Source organism: Cavia porcellus, unplaced genomic scaffold (assembly GCF_034190915.1).
Source record: "Cavia porcellus strain 051 isolate PalLab524CR breed Dunkin Hartley unplaced genomic scaffold, mCavPor4.1 scaffold_20, whole genome shotgun sequence".
In the NCBI taxonomy this organism is placed as follows: domain Eukaryota; kingdom Metazoa; phylum Chordata; class Mammalia; order Rodentia; family Caviidae; genus Cavia; species Cavia porcellus.
In genome coordinates, this window is record NW_026947503.1 from 59,978,901 (window position 1) to 59,993,871 (window position 14,971).

Below are 14,971 nucleotides of genomic sequence, written 5' to 3' on the forward strand. Positions count from 1 at the left end.
GATTTGTAGCTTGTTTCTATTTTAGGATTTGAAGAGTGATAGAGATACTTGTAGATCTCCCAGAGAGGAAGTGAGATGGTTTCAGAATTCAGACAAAGAAGATGAGATACTATATTGCCATGCAGGGGAATAGGAATGAGCTGTGAGATGTATTTTCTGATCCTGGAAAGGAAAAAAATAGGGATCTGCTTCTTTCATCTAACACTAAATGTGCTGTGATACATTTTTTTATTTATAGGAAACTGCCGAAAATAGCAGTTGTTTAGTCAAAGCACAGGAAATGAGTATATTAGAGTGACTGAAGATGGAATACTTTCTCTAATTTATTTTTAGCATGAGTTGGCAAGTTGGTGAAATACATCTCAGGAGAAAAATAAGCACCGTATTTTAGAGACTAAGAAAGAACTGCAAGGGACATTATAGACAATCTGGTCTTAATTCAAGTTAGTATCCTTTGGGGAGGTATTAAACAGACTATCTTCTGGCTGGGAGTGGTGGTGCATGGTTATACTTTCAGCAATATGGGAGGCTGAGGCAGGAAGACCACAAGTTCAAGGCCAGCCTGGACAGCTTAGCAAGCTCCTGTCTCAAAGGTAAAAGTAAAAAGGACTGGGAATGTAGCTCAGTGGTTGGGCACTTAATATCGTAAAACAAAACCAACCAACAAGACCAACAAAAATCAAAATCAATGGCAAAAATAAAACATCACCTCTGAGATTATAATCTGACTGGATTCAGGCAGACCATGGGCACCAGCATTTGCTAACAATTCTCCAGGTGACCCTGCTGTGCTACTGATGGGTGGACGCCTGAGGCCATTCCAGCCTTTGGTATCTATCAATGAAGTAACATTAATGCATGTGTCTTGATAAGTGAACGCACAGTTAAAGCTGAAGCAAACAGTAAAAACTGTTAGTCTCAAGTTACCACCTAAAAAGGAACCTACTTACTGGTACTCTGGACTCAGAGAAACTCTTCCTATACATAACTTGTTTTACTGATACCAGCAAATGGAACTGATCTGGAACTGGTTTTAGTTCTTCTTTTCCACATGAACTGAAATTTTCATAGATGGACCCCACAGGGTGGATTATACAGAATCTGATAACATTGAGAAGTCTGTGTTCCTACATTTGTATGACCTGCTGCTGCTGCTGGTGGTGTTATATTCTGAAATTGTGGCTTTAGACAAAAGCAACAGTGTATGTGAGAAGACGGAATTTAATATTTATATATCAATTAGACAATCAGTCACGTGAATCATTTGAGGGTTTTTTGGAATCTACTGTTCAAGGTAGCAAAGTGATATTTAACAAACATGCTTTGAAATATTTCATTTGAGTCACCACGCAGCGTGAAGTGAGTTGACTTGACATGTTTAGAGGACACAGATCTGAGCTGACCATGGATAATAGAGGTCAACCCTATCATCTCTCCAGCCCATTCCTCACCAAGTAAGAAAGTATGGGACAGGAAATAACGTCACATGAGGAGTGACAATAAAAATGCAATGATTGGGGCTGGGGATTTAGCTCAGTGGCATAAGCACCTGCCTTGCAAGCAGGCAGTCATGAGTTCGATCCCTGGTACCGATAAAAAGGAAAAAGACAAAACAAAACAAAACAAAAAATAGAAAAGAAAAAAAATGCAATGATTCTGAAGGGCTTCATTGCCATATAAAAATAATCCTATTTTCCCTGTAAGTCAAACCAAGGTGAGTATCTGGGTACCAGTGGTTAATTTTGACTCCGGGCAATAACTATAGCTAATATTTATGGACACTTGCTATGCTTCAGTGCTGAGCACTTTGTGTATTTTGTTTACTACAATTCGAACAACTGTGAGATAAATAGTCGAATCTATTTTGTAGATAAATGGGGAAACTGAGGCTTTGAGAGAAACCTGCCTAAGATCATACATTAATAGAAGCAAGACTCAAACTCAGGCTGACTGATTCTAGAGCTTGAGCTTTTTCACCACAGCCTCCCAAAGAAACACCTTCCACTACACTTGGTTGTCTGACTCAAGATTTAGTAGGTTCTCTGTTCTGTACTGCGAACTTGTGCCAGCCAGTGGGAGCTTGTACTACTGAAACATTAAGGGCTTTCCCAACTGTAAAAGCCACAGTTGCCCTGGAAATGGACTCGGGTCAAGCAGATAGAGCAGCATCACAACACCACGTGGGAAGGATCATGGATGTGGAGCCTGGGAACTTGCGGTCAATTCCCAACTCACACGCTTCCTGGATTTGAACAACTGTGTACCTGTGCTAGTTCCTTTCCTCATTTATGAATTAGAGAAAAAATTTCTACCTTTCATCACGCATGTGGACATTAGAGATAATTCATTTAAATTTTTACCATTTAACACAGCCATTGTTATCAGCATTCAGCTGATGTGTCATGGTCCTCAGAGTGTGGCCGGGGGTGACCGTTACAGACAGGCCTGAGTGCAGCGATTAGATGGAAGATGAGGAAGGAAGAAAACACATTTGATTGTTAGATTTTTGACTACATTGAGCTCTGTGTGAAACTCTACCCGGTTTTCACATTGCTTAGAGAATGTGAATGGCTGTCCTCTTTGGCAGATGCTCTTACTTTTACCAAGGAAAGTGTCTATTACCTGTCACTACCTAGGGCTCTTTCCTTCTCAGAAAGGAAACCCATGCTCTGCAGATTTCACACCTTCAAATTGCCCTCTGAGTCAGGAAGCTTGTTTGTCAGTTCACATGATCTTGGCCACTCTAGGGGAAATAAAAATCAAATGTGTCCCCTTAGTTTAGACTCTAAAAATAAGAAAACTTGTTAAAAACTTCTGTGTACCCAAAAAGACAAATACCGCATTATCCCACTTGCATGTGAAGCTAAAATGTTGATCTGCAAGCAGAGGACAGAACAGCGGTTCCTGGAGCCTGGGAAGGGTGTGGCGGAGGGAGGGGAGAGAGGATGTTGAGAGTGTGTGGGGCCCAGTTGTGCAGGAAGAGTAGCTTCTAACGTTCTATAGCACAGTAGGATTATTGTGGTTGGCGATGGTTAATTGGATATTTCAAATAGCCAGTACACAGGGTTTTCAATGCTCCAACACAAAGGAACCATACATAATTGAGGTGATGTGTATGCCAATTACCCTGATCTGATCTTTAAAAATTGTATGATGTATCAAAATGTCACATTGTATCTCATAAATATGTATAATTACTGTGTCAATTAAAAATGAGAACCGATTAAAATAATAAAGTCTGTGCATAGACAAAGTTTCTTGCTCTGTAACTGTCAGTGAGGAACTTCCCAATTATCCTAGGGAAAAGAGATTACTTAAAGGATAATTAGTACAGTTTATACCCCACGTATTTAAAAATTTTAGCATGAATTTTTAATAAAGGTAGAATAAATTAGATCATTTTCTTGCACACTGTATTCCTGTATAATTACAAAAGAATTGCTGGCTCTTTTGCCTGGAATGGTATATTTATTTTGAAGGAATTCTTTTTCCAATGAACATTCCTGATTCTTAAGGAAAAAAATAATTTCAGGTTTTAAATAAAAGCGAGTAGCCAGGTGTGGAGGTGCATGACTGAAATCCCAGCATTTGGGCAGGAGGATTGCTGTGAGTTCAAGGCCAATCTGAACTTCAAAATGAGACCCTGACTCAACACCCCCTCCCCAAGAGTAATTTTATCAGGGTTTCAAAAAGACATTAACTATTCAACTCATCTGCTTATTTTTCTATTTATTTATTTAGTCTTTTGTCTTTCTGAGACAGGGTCTCAGTATGCAATTCAGGCTAGTCCTAAGCTCACTTTGTAACGCCAGCTGGTCTTGAATTGCAAGGATCTTCCTGCCTCAGCCTCCTGAGTGCTGGGATTATAGGCATGCACCACCACACTCGGCTTCATGAGCTTTTAAACAAACAGATAAAAATAGATTTTGGTGGTGAAAGAGGAAGCAGAGAAATATTGGGTTGGAAAGGAAGAATCACAAAGTAAAGAGCAAACAGCTTCAGAACTGCAGGGGCGGGGAGAGAGAGAGAGGGAGAGAGAGAGAGAGAGAGAGAGAGAGAGAGAGAGAGAGAGAGAGAGAGAGAGAGAGAGAGAGAGAGAGAACCAAAGCCAGAGAAAAGTTCTCATGAAAAAGAGACCACAAACCGAAAAGAGACCTGTTAATAGAGAGACCATGCAGGACTAGGAGGTGCATGTATATGGCTTGGGGACTGAGAGAGATATTATCCACACATCTGCAACAGTCAGATGTTATCCCAGGGGGAGAGGAAGTGTTAAGTATCTTTAGACTTGTAATTTAGGACCTTAGCATACAAGTTAGCACCGATGAATTTGTAAAACATTTAAAAGATAAGAAATAAAGTTAACCCAGTCTGGCCAGTGTCCTGTTTATCCTTCCCGATGGAGAGCCCAACTGGAGCTGAGGCTGGTGTTGCTTGGATAAAGTTAGGGTTTCACTAGCAGGAAGAAAGAAAGAGTAGACACTGGGGTTGGGGGGCACAGAGTCCACTCAAATGGACAGTATTTGGACAAAGGGCTGAGTCTGGACACCAAAGGAAAAAGATAAAAGAAAATTTTGTAAGTCTGAGTAGAGAGGCAGGTAAATACATAAGTATAATAGAAAGTCTTGAATGTCAACTAAAAAGCAAAGTAAAATAAAACAAGACAGAAAAAAAGCCAAAAAAGTTATAACTCTAAATAGCTATGTGAAGTCTGAAGAGCTCTTTCCCTGCAGGAGGCCTGGGGCTGGGAGGAAGAGTGGAGTCAGGGTCGCTGGTGTCTGTGGATCCTCTATGCGCCTTGCTGCAGTGGCTGTCGGGGGGGGGGGGGGGAAGAAGGCTGGTGGGGAGGCCCCATGGGGTGTTTACCATTCCCGTGATGCAGTTTTAATTAGTTTGTTGAACTACATTGATCCATGGTGTACTCCCTAGTCAGGGACTTGAGGAGAAATTCAGTCCCAACTCTGTTCATCCCTGGCATCCTATAAAATGAGGCTCCATGCCAACTCTTGAGGCTGTCCCACGTGGAGGATTCCCCTTCCCAAGATCCCTGCAGCCTTTCACTTTGAGCCTGTGTCCTGCAGGTGGCCTCAGGCAGCCTCTGTGACCTGGATATGTCTCTGATGGTCCACACCTCTCCCCTGCTGCCTCTCACCAACCCTTTCCGCTGCTGACTTGTGGATCTCACGGTCTCCACTGACTAATGGACGACGGACTTCCTCTTCGGCTGGGCTTGTGGGCATCACAGCAGCAGGGCTGAAGACGAGCCAGTGAAAGTGAGTGGGTTGAGAAGCTGGAAGGGATGGTCACTCTGTTTGTCCCCTCCTGCTTGATATGGGCACCTCTTTACCAGAGAATTGATATTTTTCCATATTTAACTGAGGAATTAATGTTTAATAATAATTAAAATGCATTAAATATTTCTTTCTAATAGTTCTCAGGAATGAGTTGGCTTCATTGTGTGCAGACTCCTAACGAAGGGTGGCTCACCTGAATGCTTTCCTCTCCAACCCCAGGCTTAATCCAGGGCCAGTGAGGGGCGGGGGAGAATGGGAAGGAAAAGCATTCTCGGGAACCAGGAAGCGAGATGCAGTGGTTAGGAGGAAAAAGAGCTGAAGGTTGGGAGTCCTGGACTGAGACAAGCGTTGGATATAAAACACAGAGGCATAAAAATACATCTCTTGTGGGCAGGAAGAGTTATCCTTGAAAGACTAAAATTATATTTTGATGGTTTGCTTTTGTCCTTAAATCTTTTCTGCTTCAACCTGATACTTCTCTGTGAAAATATTTTTAACTAAGTCCAAAAGGGCAAGGATCCTTCAAATTTATTTTTAACTCTTGATTTGATTTTGTGGGTAAGAGTGACAAATGCAATTGAGTTTAACCACATTAATTCTTTTGGTTTAAAAATAAAGGTGAGTGATGACGCCATGTTATGAATCAATACCTCCGTGTGGCGATGAGGATTGGTGGGCGACAGTACAAAGTAATTTTTACTAGGGAGAATTATGGCTAATAAAGGATATTTGATTTTAGTTATGTCTTAATTCTTCATGTGCCAAATTAAAGTTCTAGGCTAAGAAATTAATTTCATATCCTGATGATTTCCCCAAAGTATCAATCATTGTATGGTAATTCTCTTAAAGCTTAGCAATATAAAACTCCAAGTCACCCAAATTCTGCATATTAAAATCTGAGGATATTTCTTTGCTCTCTTTTATTGCTTCTCATCTTTCTCTCTTGCCTAACACTTTAATGTTAAATGAAATGGAAGGAGAGATTAAACACCTCGCCCTTACATTTTATAGACAGCTCAATTAGGTGCTTCCAAAAAGCTTGTTGTAACTCTTCATTAAGAGTAGCTGCAAACGTGTTTTCTGGCCTGCCATTTGATGGTAATAGAATATTTAAGAGAAATGTATGTAATATAATAAGAGGTGCAGCTGTGGTTCAGGATTGTTCCTTGGTCCCAGATTTTGTGGTTGCATCTTCTAACTGAGGAGGAGATGCTAAAGATGGTGTAGTCTATAGGTGGCTGTGGTAAAGCAAAGGCTGGCCAGTATTAGTTTAATATTCTCTAAAATTTGTAAAGAAACTTTTATCTTATCCTGGTTTGTTTGATTTTTATTATCTGTGATGGAATGAACAGCTATTTTGAAGAAAACAAGTTATTATAATAGCCAGTACTGATATAATATCATCTTACTCTGAAGTCCTACCATGTTTTTGCTCTTCTGTTTCCATTGGCTGTATCATGTTGTATCTTATTGGGTTGTATTATGTGTGATAGTATAAACAAATTTTTGTATGGAAAATGAGATAATATAGTAGCCATTGTTTGTTTTCTGTTAATTGTTTCTGAATGCCTTGTAATACTCTTATTCTCTTGAATGGCTTTATACTATTTCGTTATGTTTGATAGTATTGTATATGAAGTTATTCTCAACTATTTCAAAGAAAGAGACATTATGGTAGTTACTGTTAATTATAGGTTGTCTTCTGGTGAAATATTGTGTTGCTTATATTGTTCTGCTCTGATCTGCTCTGTTATGTCCTGTTTTGTCTTAATCTATTTAAAATAAAAAAAAGAAACTTTCATCTGATGATGGTATTTTATTCCCTTGCTCTCCTAGTTTAAATCTTGTAAAAGTGTGCCTCCTTTAAGGGTCTAATTCATCAAATATTTGGAAAGGATCTTAGACATTATGTAGTCCAAATCATGGAGTGATTAGGATCATAGTGAGTTGGAAGAAAGGAGTTGGAAGGAAACCCAGATTGCGTTTTGGGGAATAGACTTAGGAGAAAACAATGAACAGAAGTCAGGAAATAGACTTGTGGCTCTGTATCACTCTTGGTGTGCAGTGCTGCTCTTCCCCAGAGGCGCCTACATTTGAAAAGCGAGGAAGAGGCACAAGGAGACCTGGAGGCTGAGGAAGCCTAAGAAACACCACCAAGTGAGTAAACGTAAAATTTCAGTGTTGGGCTCAAGCCTTGCAGGTGTCAGGTTGGGTAACTGGCACCCTAACATAAGATGGTCCGCCGGATGGCTGGGAAAAAATGTCGACCATAGTACAAGGCACAAGAATAGAAGTTTGTTTTCAGAAATGTTTGTCATTCCTAGTGATCCATTTTACTATTAAAATTCAAGAATGGATATTCTTTATTTTCAAAAAGATGACAACATTCAGCTTTGTTCCCCCACCATCAACTGGCTGTAGAATTTCAGAGTATGAAATTGTTGTCACCTTGAGTAGTGAAAGAAGAAGGTATATTTTCTCAGGGAAGTTTTTTGGTCTCAACTTTAAATGCAAAACAAAACAAAAACTATATCTAAAATATCCTACTGGTCTCTGGAATTGTATACTACACTGAGCAAAAATCATGTAAAATGTTACTGACACTAAATCTCCAAATGAGAAGAGGCTGACAGAAACTGTATTCTTTTTGGATAAAATTTATTTGAGGAAAATGCACTGTCAAATGACATGCTGGGATGTCAGCCTTGAGTGCTAGAAAAGGATGAGTGGGTCCTGTGGTGTAATAAATTGGTATGAACTTGGCAGCTGAAAACAGTTTCTGTTCCTTTCCTCCTTTTTTTGTGGGTCCGAACTGTAGAATGACTTCTCTGCTCAGGGACACATGAAGCTGAGTCCAAGGTGCGTTGGACTGGAGATGGGGAAGAATTTGTCTCTAAGCTCCTTGAAGTTATTGACAGGATCCATCTCCTCACAAGCCTAGGGGTGAGGTTCTCGTTTTGGGGCCTGCTGGCTGTCAGCCCTGGACTACTGTTTCTGTGAGGCCACCACCTCACAGGGAGACTCCTCTCCAAAGTCTCAGAGATACACGGTGGTGGTGTTCTTCTTTACCGCCTCTGCTGCCAGCACCTGGAGAAACTTTTCTATTTTAGAGGACTATGGTAATTAGATTGGGCCGAGCAGGTTAGTATCCCATTGGCCCTATAAGGTGATGCCGTCTCAGGAGGCACTCATGGGTTTCACCGCGCTTGAACAGGAGGAGAATAGGGAAGAAGGAAGCTTATTACAAATCATTCTTCTTGCTCTGCCTACTTTAAGGGACAAACTCAGATCTTTGTATCCTGAATAAATGGTTTCCTTGAAGACTTCAAAAGAAGTTAAAAACCAAATGAGTGTTAGTTTCTAAATGACTTTTGCAGCTAAGACATTTTAAATTCCTCAATAAAGAGTTTTAAACTTTTACATTTTTAGTACAATTTAAATGTAAGCTTAATGTGTATGTGTACATAGTTATATATCATATATAAGGAACATAAATAACTACTGTAATGTTTTAGGCCTATTTTCTTTCAGTATTTTTTCTGTGTTCATGGATGTATCGTATATTTGATTTTTAGTTTTACTTGTAACCCTACTATCTTTATTTTTAGGACTTTATTTTTCATTGTTTTTATAATGACTCCTTATACTTCTTAGCTCCTTTCATAAGCATATTATTTGTACTTACATAATCAATCCTGTGTTAATCTGATTGTATTTTTCCCCCTAGCTTCACTGAGGTGTAATTTACAAAAAAATGTATATATTCAAAATATACCACATGATGATTTGATGGACCTATACCTTGCATAATGATACAATTTATTATCACAATGAAATTAATCGACACATTAATTTTTATCCATTTTGTGCATATGTGCATATCTATCTATCTATCTATCTATCTGTGTATCTTTGTGTAAGGGTAAGAATATTTAAGATCTACCCTCAGCAAATTTCATGTAAAAATAGTTTTTTTTTTTTACCAGTACCAGGGATCAGACTCATGACTGCCTGCTTGCAAGGCAGGTGCTTGTGCCGCTGAGCTAAATTCCCAGCCCCTTAAAAATAGTTTATTAACTATAGTTAATGTGTTATTGATTAGACATCCAGAACTGATTGATTTTGTAGTTGAAATTTTTTGCCCTTTGACCAGTACTTCCCTATTTCCTCCACTTTGAGTCCTGGAAGCTACTGCTGTACTCTCTGCTCCTATGAGTTTGAGATTTTTAGTCTTTGCATACAAATGAGTTCATCATAGAGTATTTGTGTTTCTGTGTCTGGTTTATTTCATGTGGCATAGTATCCTCTCGGCTCTTCTATGTTGTGCCAAATGGCAGGATTTTCCTCCTTTTATAAGGAAAGCAGGGCACTGTGCTTGTAGATCACATGGACAAACACATTCATTGTTTATCTATCGTGGCTATTGTAAATAATTGCAGTGTTAGTTACTTTTAGTACTTTGGACCTCTAACTTTAAACCTAGAGTTTAAAGTAATCTGAATGCCAGCATTAGTGTATTATGAATTTAAATATCTACCTGAAACAGTAAGTTTTATACTTTCATATGCTTTCATGTTGTATCCTTTTATTTCAACTGGAAGAATAGCCTTTAACATAGTTTGTAAGGCAGTTCTAGTAATGATGAACTCTCTCAGCTTTTGTTTCTCAAGAAATGTCTTTATCTGTGTTTCATTTCTGAAAGTCAGTATTGCTGGGAATAACATTCTTGATGGGAAGTTTTTTTGTTTCAGTGCTTTGAATATATCATCTCATTCTCTCCTGACCCTCACGGTTTCTGCATTAAAGTCCTCTGATAGCCTTATGTGATTCCCTGGTATGTGATGAGTCTATGTATTCACACCACTGCCAAGAGTTTATGTCTTTCACTTTAACAATCTGATTATAATGTGTCTTGGTGTTTTCTTCTCTGGACTGATCTTACCTAGTGCCCTTTCTGATTGATGAGTGAATATATTTGTATCTTTTCTAGTATTTGGGAGTGTTTTTAGTTTTTCTTTAAATAAACTTTGTACTTCCTCTTTCTGAAACTCATATATTTGCATGCCTATTCACTTGTTGGTATTCCATAGGTTTCTTATACTTTCTATGCTCTTTTTCAATCTTTTTCTTCTTGTTTTTCGGAGTGTTTATCTTTGAGGTCATAGATTGTTCTATGTATTTGTTCTTATGTTATCTTACTCTTCAGCTCCAGACTTTGATTCTTTAAAATGGCATTTCTTTGTTAAACTTCCCATTTTTGTTCATGAATTGATTGCCTAATAATGTTTTATTGTTTATCAATGTTTGGTTGCATCTCATTGAGCTTCTTTAAGATGATTATTTTAAATTGTTCATCAGGCAACTTATAGCTCTTCATTTCTTTCAGTTAGTTACCAGAGCTATATTGGTTTCCTTTGGTGGTATCATGTTTGCTGATTCCTTGTTATCAGTGTAGGCTTGTGTTGGTGTCTGCACATTTGAAGGAGAAACATGTCTTCAAGCATTTCACAACTGGTACTGGTAGCTAAAGACCTTCTACTGTTACATTTCTGAGTTGTTGGGATCATAAGCAAAGTGGGTTATATCTGGGTCATATACCTGCTGTTGGTTCTGCTGTGGGGTTGAAGGCTGGTAGGCCTGTTCCCAGTGGCTTGAGCAAGTGAGACAAAGATAGTTTTTTTTCTCTTGAGTTCCTGAGCAAGCAGAACCAGCCCTGAGCCACAGCTGGGCAGGCAGGGCTGGAGTTGAGTTATAGATTTCAAGAGTCTCATGGGTCTGAGGCTGGCAAGCTTGCAAGCCTGTCTTCCAGTCCCAGATGAGTGGGGTTTCCAGAAGAGTAGGAGTGCTCTCAGTTAAGAGAGAGGTGGGCCATGTTTTAGGTCACTTCGGGGTCTGCTTCTGGGATCCACAGGCTTATTATCATGACACAGGTGGTTGTGCTCACCCTCCTGATATCCTTGGCAGCTTCTGGTGAAAGACCAAGGCCAAGTGGGATTAAGACTAAATTTATAGGAAAACAAGGCTACTTCTGGGCCTATATCCTGGACCACAGTTGACAACACTGTCACCGAGTGGTCTTCCCTTTTAAAACAGCCATTGGAGGGTCTACCAGTGCGTGTCACACATCTACCTGGGTGCCAAAGCTGCATGGTGGCACTTTTGTCCAATGATGGTTGCCAAATTCTTGTTGCTATGGGAGGATGTGAGCAGGAGGCTTCCTAATTTGCTATCTTTGTTAATCTGTTTAATTTTTATGGTTCTTGAGCTAGAGCAATACTAATTTTCTACAGGATAGAAGATACACACTATATTTTAAAGATGCATGTGCCTAAGCGATTACTTCCATAACAGTGAATTTTTGCATAATGAGTCTTCTTTGGTTAGTGTATATGACTGCTCTGTCAAACGCACATCTGTACAGAGATGAAATTTCCAAATGGAATTCAAAATTTTTTCTTTCAAGTATTTCAGTACTTTTCCTTTAGAAACTTATAGTTTAAAATATCATCAGTTTTTGGTCCTTCCTTGGAGGAGACAGATGCATCCAATGATAGCCCACTGACATATATTAATGTCTATTTCTAATGTAAACAGAAAATGAATGAAGAATCTCTAATCACACCAAATATTATTTGGTATGATTCAAGTTGCTTCACCATTGAAAGTAAATTTACCTTTGCTTCATGCTTATATTCCTCATTATTTAAAAATTCATGGAATATTTCAGTTTTGGAATTGTGGAATTTCTATCTCAAACTTACTGTTACTTGCTATTTGTTGAATTTGAACTTTGAACAAATGCACAACCCATTTGTAGTAAAAATTTTCATGGGATTTTTTTTCCCAAAGATTTTTATGTTCTATGTTTGTTTTGTTGGTACTTTGTCACATATTCTAGATTTTATATTATTAACCATTCATGTATAATATTGAAAATCAATATTTTTCATTATTAGGCAAAATGTTACAGGTCTCATTGTCACTCCTGTAAACATTTATTGTGATAGAACCATGACCTGTGTCTCAATTTTAGGCACATAAACTAATTTTGGGCACCAATCAACAATGCCTATTTTGGATTTTCAATTTAAAAGGGGAGAGTGCTGTGCTTCTTTTAAAATATATTCTCTAATTGTGTTTAGGCTCTTTGCAATAGTTCTTTTTTTTCTCCAGGTGATTTTTTGAAGTATATTTTGCTTTCAGAATCTTGAAATATTTAAAGATGATGAATCAAGCTTCCAGTTCTCAAAAAACAGCATCTGGAGAACTTAGTTTGTGTCTTGATTTGGAACTGAGGACTGGTGGTTTGGATAGTTCTAGGGAACAGGACTTTTGGAAGAGGATTTCAGATATTCAAAGTGAAGCGTTGAATCATAATTACAGTATGATTGCTAGGATTCTTACATAGTATATTTTGTCATTTTATTATACTGTGGTTGATTTCTAAAAATTTAGCTTGTCAAGTGGCCAATCTTTTTGGTAATAGATTTTATAAATGTCATTTTGTAGGAGTGTTGGGCAGCTTGGGGAATAGACGAGAACAGGGCGTCAGTCTTCGCCTCTTGTAGTTTTATCCTCCATCCTCTGTGTGCTGTTAAATGTTTAACAAATAGCTCACTAAATGTGGATCAATAAATAAGAGCCCTGATTGGCAGCATTTTCATATTTACATGTATGTATATCTTTCCTGGCTCAATTGAAGATACCGAAAATGTGTCTTCTGTATTTCAAGATTTCTGGCAAAAAATTTCCCCCACTGTTGGTTGATGATTTCTTATGTTGTGTGGAAAATGAGACTTTTTTAGTAAGATAAGAAAAAAAATGAGATCCCAGTTGTTTATTCTTTGTAATATTTCTCATGAGATCAAGGTTTCGTTCATAAAGTTTTTGCCTATACACATAACTTCAAGAGTTCTACCTAGTTTATTTTCCAGAAGATTTAGTGTTTCTATTTTAATATTTAGATATTTGACTCACTTTGATTTTAGTTTAATGCATGGTGATAGACAAGTTTTAATCTTCAGCATGTGGAAAGCCAGTTTTCCCAGCACCATTTATTAAAGAGGCTGTCTTTCTTTCAGTAAGGGTATTTGACCTTTTGTTGAAGATAAGGAGGCTGAGTATATTTGCAGTTGTTTCTGCATCTTCTAAACTGTTCCAGTGATCCCCAAGTTTGTTTTTTTTTTAGTGAGTTCCATGCTTTTTTTTTTAAAATCATAGTAGCTTTGCTGTATAATTTCGAGTCAGAGACTGTGATGCTCCCTGTCTTCCTTTGTTTCCCAGAATTTCTTTTGCTGTTCTAGGTCTCTTCTGGTTCCAAATGAATTTTAGGATTGCTTTCTCTAGTTCTGTGAGGTGTACTATTGGTGTTTTGATTGGGATTGCATTAAATCTGAATAACAATTTTGGAAGTATGGCCACTTTCATTATATTGGTTCTTTCTACCCAAGAAAAAAGACATCTTTCCACATTCTGATATCCTCTTTGATCTCCTTTTCCAGAGTACTGAAGTTTTCAATGTAAAGGTATTTTACTTCCTTCACTAGATTGATTCCTAAGTATTTCATTTTTTCAATGTTATAATGAAAGATGTAGTTTCCCCATTTTCTCTCTTGGTGAATTTGTTATTTGTGTACAGGAATGCTGTTGATTTTTAGTGTCAATTTTGTATAACTGGAATATATGAAAAGCTCAAAAAAAATTAGCACACCCAAGTGTAAATGCTTGCTCCAAAAATAGGCATCTTTTCAGATGAGAAGTAGAAATGAAATAAATATATGAAAATGTTCAACATCACTGGACATTCAAGAGATGCAAATTAAATCAACACTGAGATTCCGTGTCACCCCAGAAAGAATGACTTATTATTAACAAATCAACTAATAATAAGTGCTGATAGGCCTGTGCGGGGAAAAAGGAACCCTTCTTCACTGTTGATGGAAGTATAGACTGTTGCAACCATGGTGGAAGTCGGTGTGGAGATTCCTCAAAAACTAAAACTAGAGGTTCCATTTGACCCAGCTATTCCCCTTCTAGATATCTTTCTGGTAGAATTAAAAGTATCATCCCACAGTGATATATGCACACTCATGTCTGTAGAGCACAGTGTGTAACAGCTCCCCATCCACCTCGCCTCTCTCTCTCTCTCTTTTCCTTTCCTCCTTTCCTTTGAATTGTACTTTCTTTCCTTTGAATTGTACTTACAAGTTGTTATGGGTTGAATTGTATCTCCTTGCCCAAATTCATATGTTGAAATCCTAGTCACTAATATAACAAAATGTGACCTTTCTTGGGAACGGTGGCATTATAGATACAATTAGTTACATTGAGGTGAGGTTGTGGCGAGGAGGGCCCTTTATCTAATATGACTGGTGACCTTAGAAAAGAATCACAGAAGGTGAATGACATGTGAACATGAAAACAGAAGTGGGGTGATGTGTCTGTAAGCCAAGGAACGCCAGAGGTTTCCTGGCAAACAAGGAACTGAACATTGCTCATCGCCCTTACGAGAAACAAGCTTACTGATTCGTGTGAGCAGCTCTTGGATGATGTCATAGTGTGAAGAAGTGAAGTCTCTTGCTAATAGTCTCAGGAGTGAGATTGAAGTGTAATATCCTAGGACAGTCAAAAACTGGAATACTGTCTTACTGAAAGTAGCTTGATTGTAGCATCATGTT

General features: G+C 38.3%; 1 pseudogene; it reads right to left on the bottom strand.

Moving 5' to 3' along the window:
• Positions 1-12,253: 12,253 nt before the first annotated feature.
• LOC111758094 (small nucleolar RNA SNORA1) lies at positions 12,254-12,394 on the bottom strand (annotated as a pseudogene).
• Positions 12,395-14,971: the final 2,577 nt, after the last annotated feature.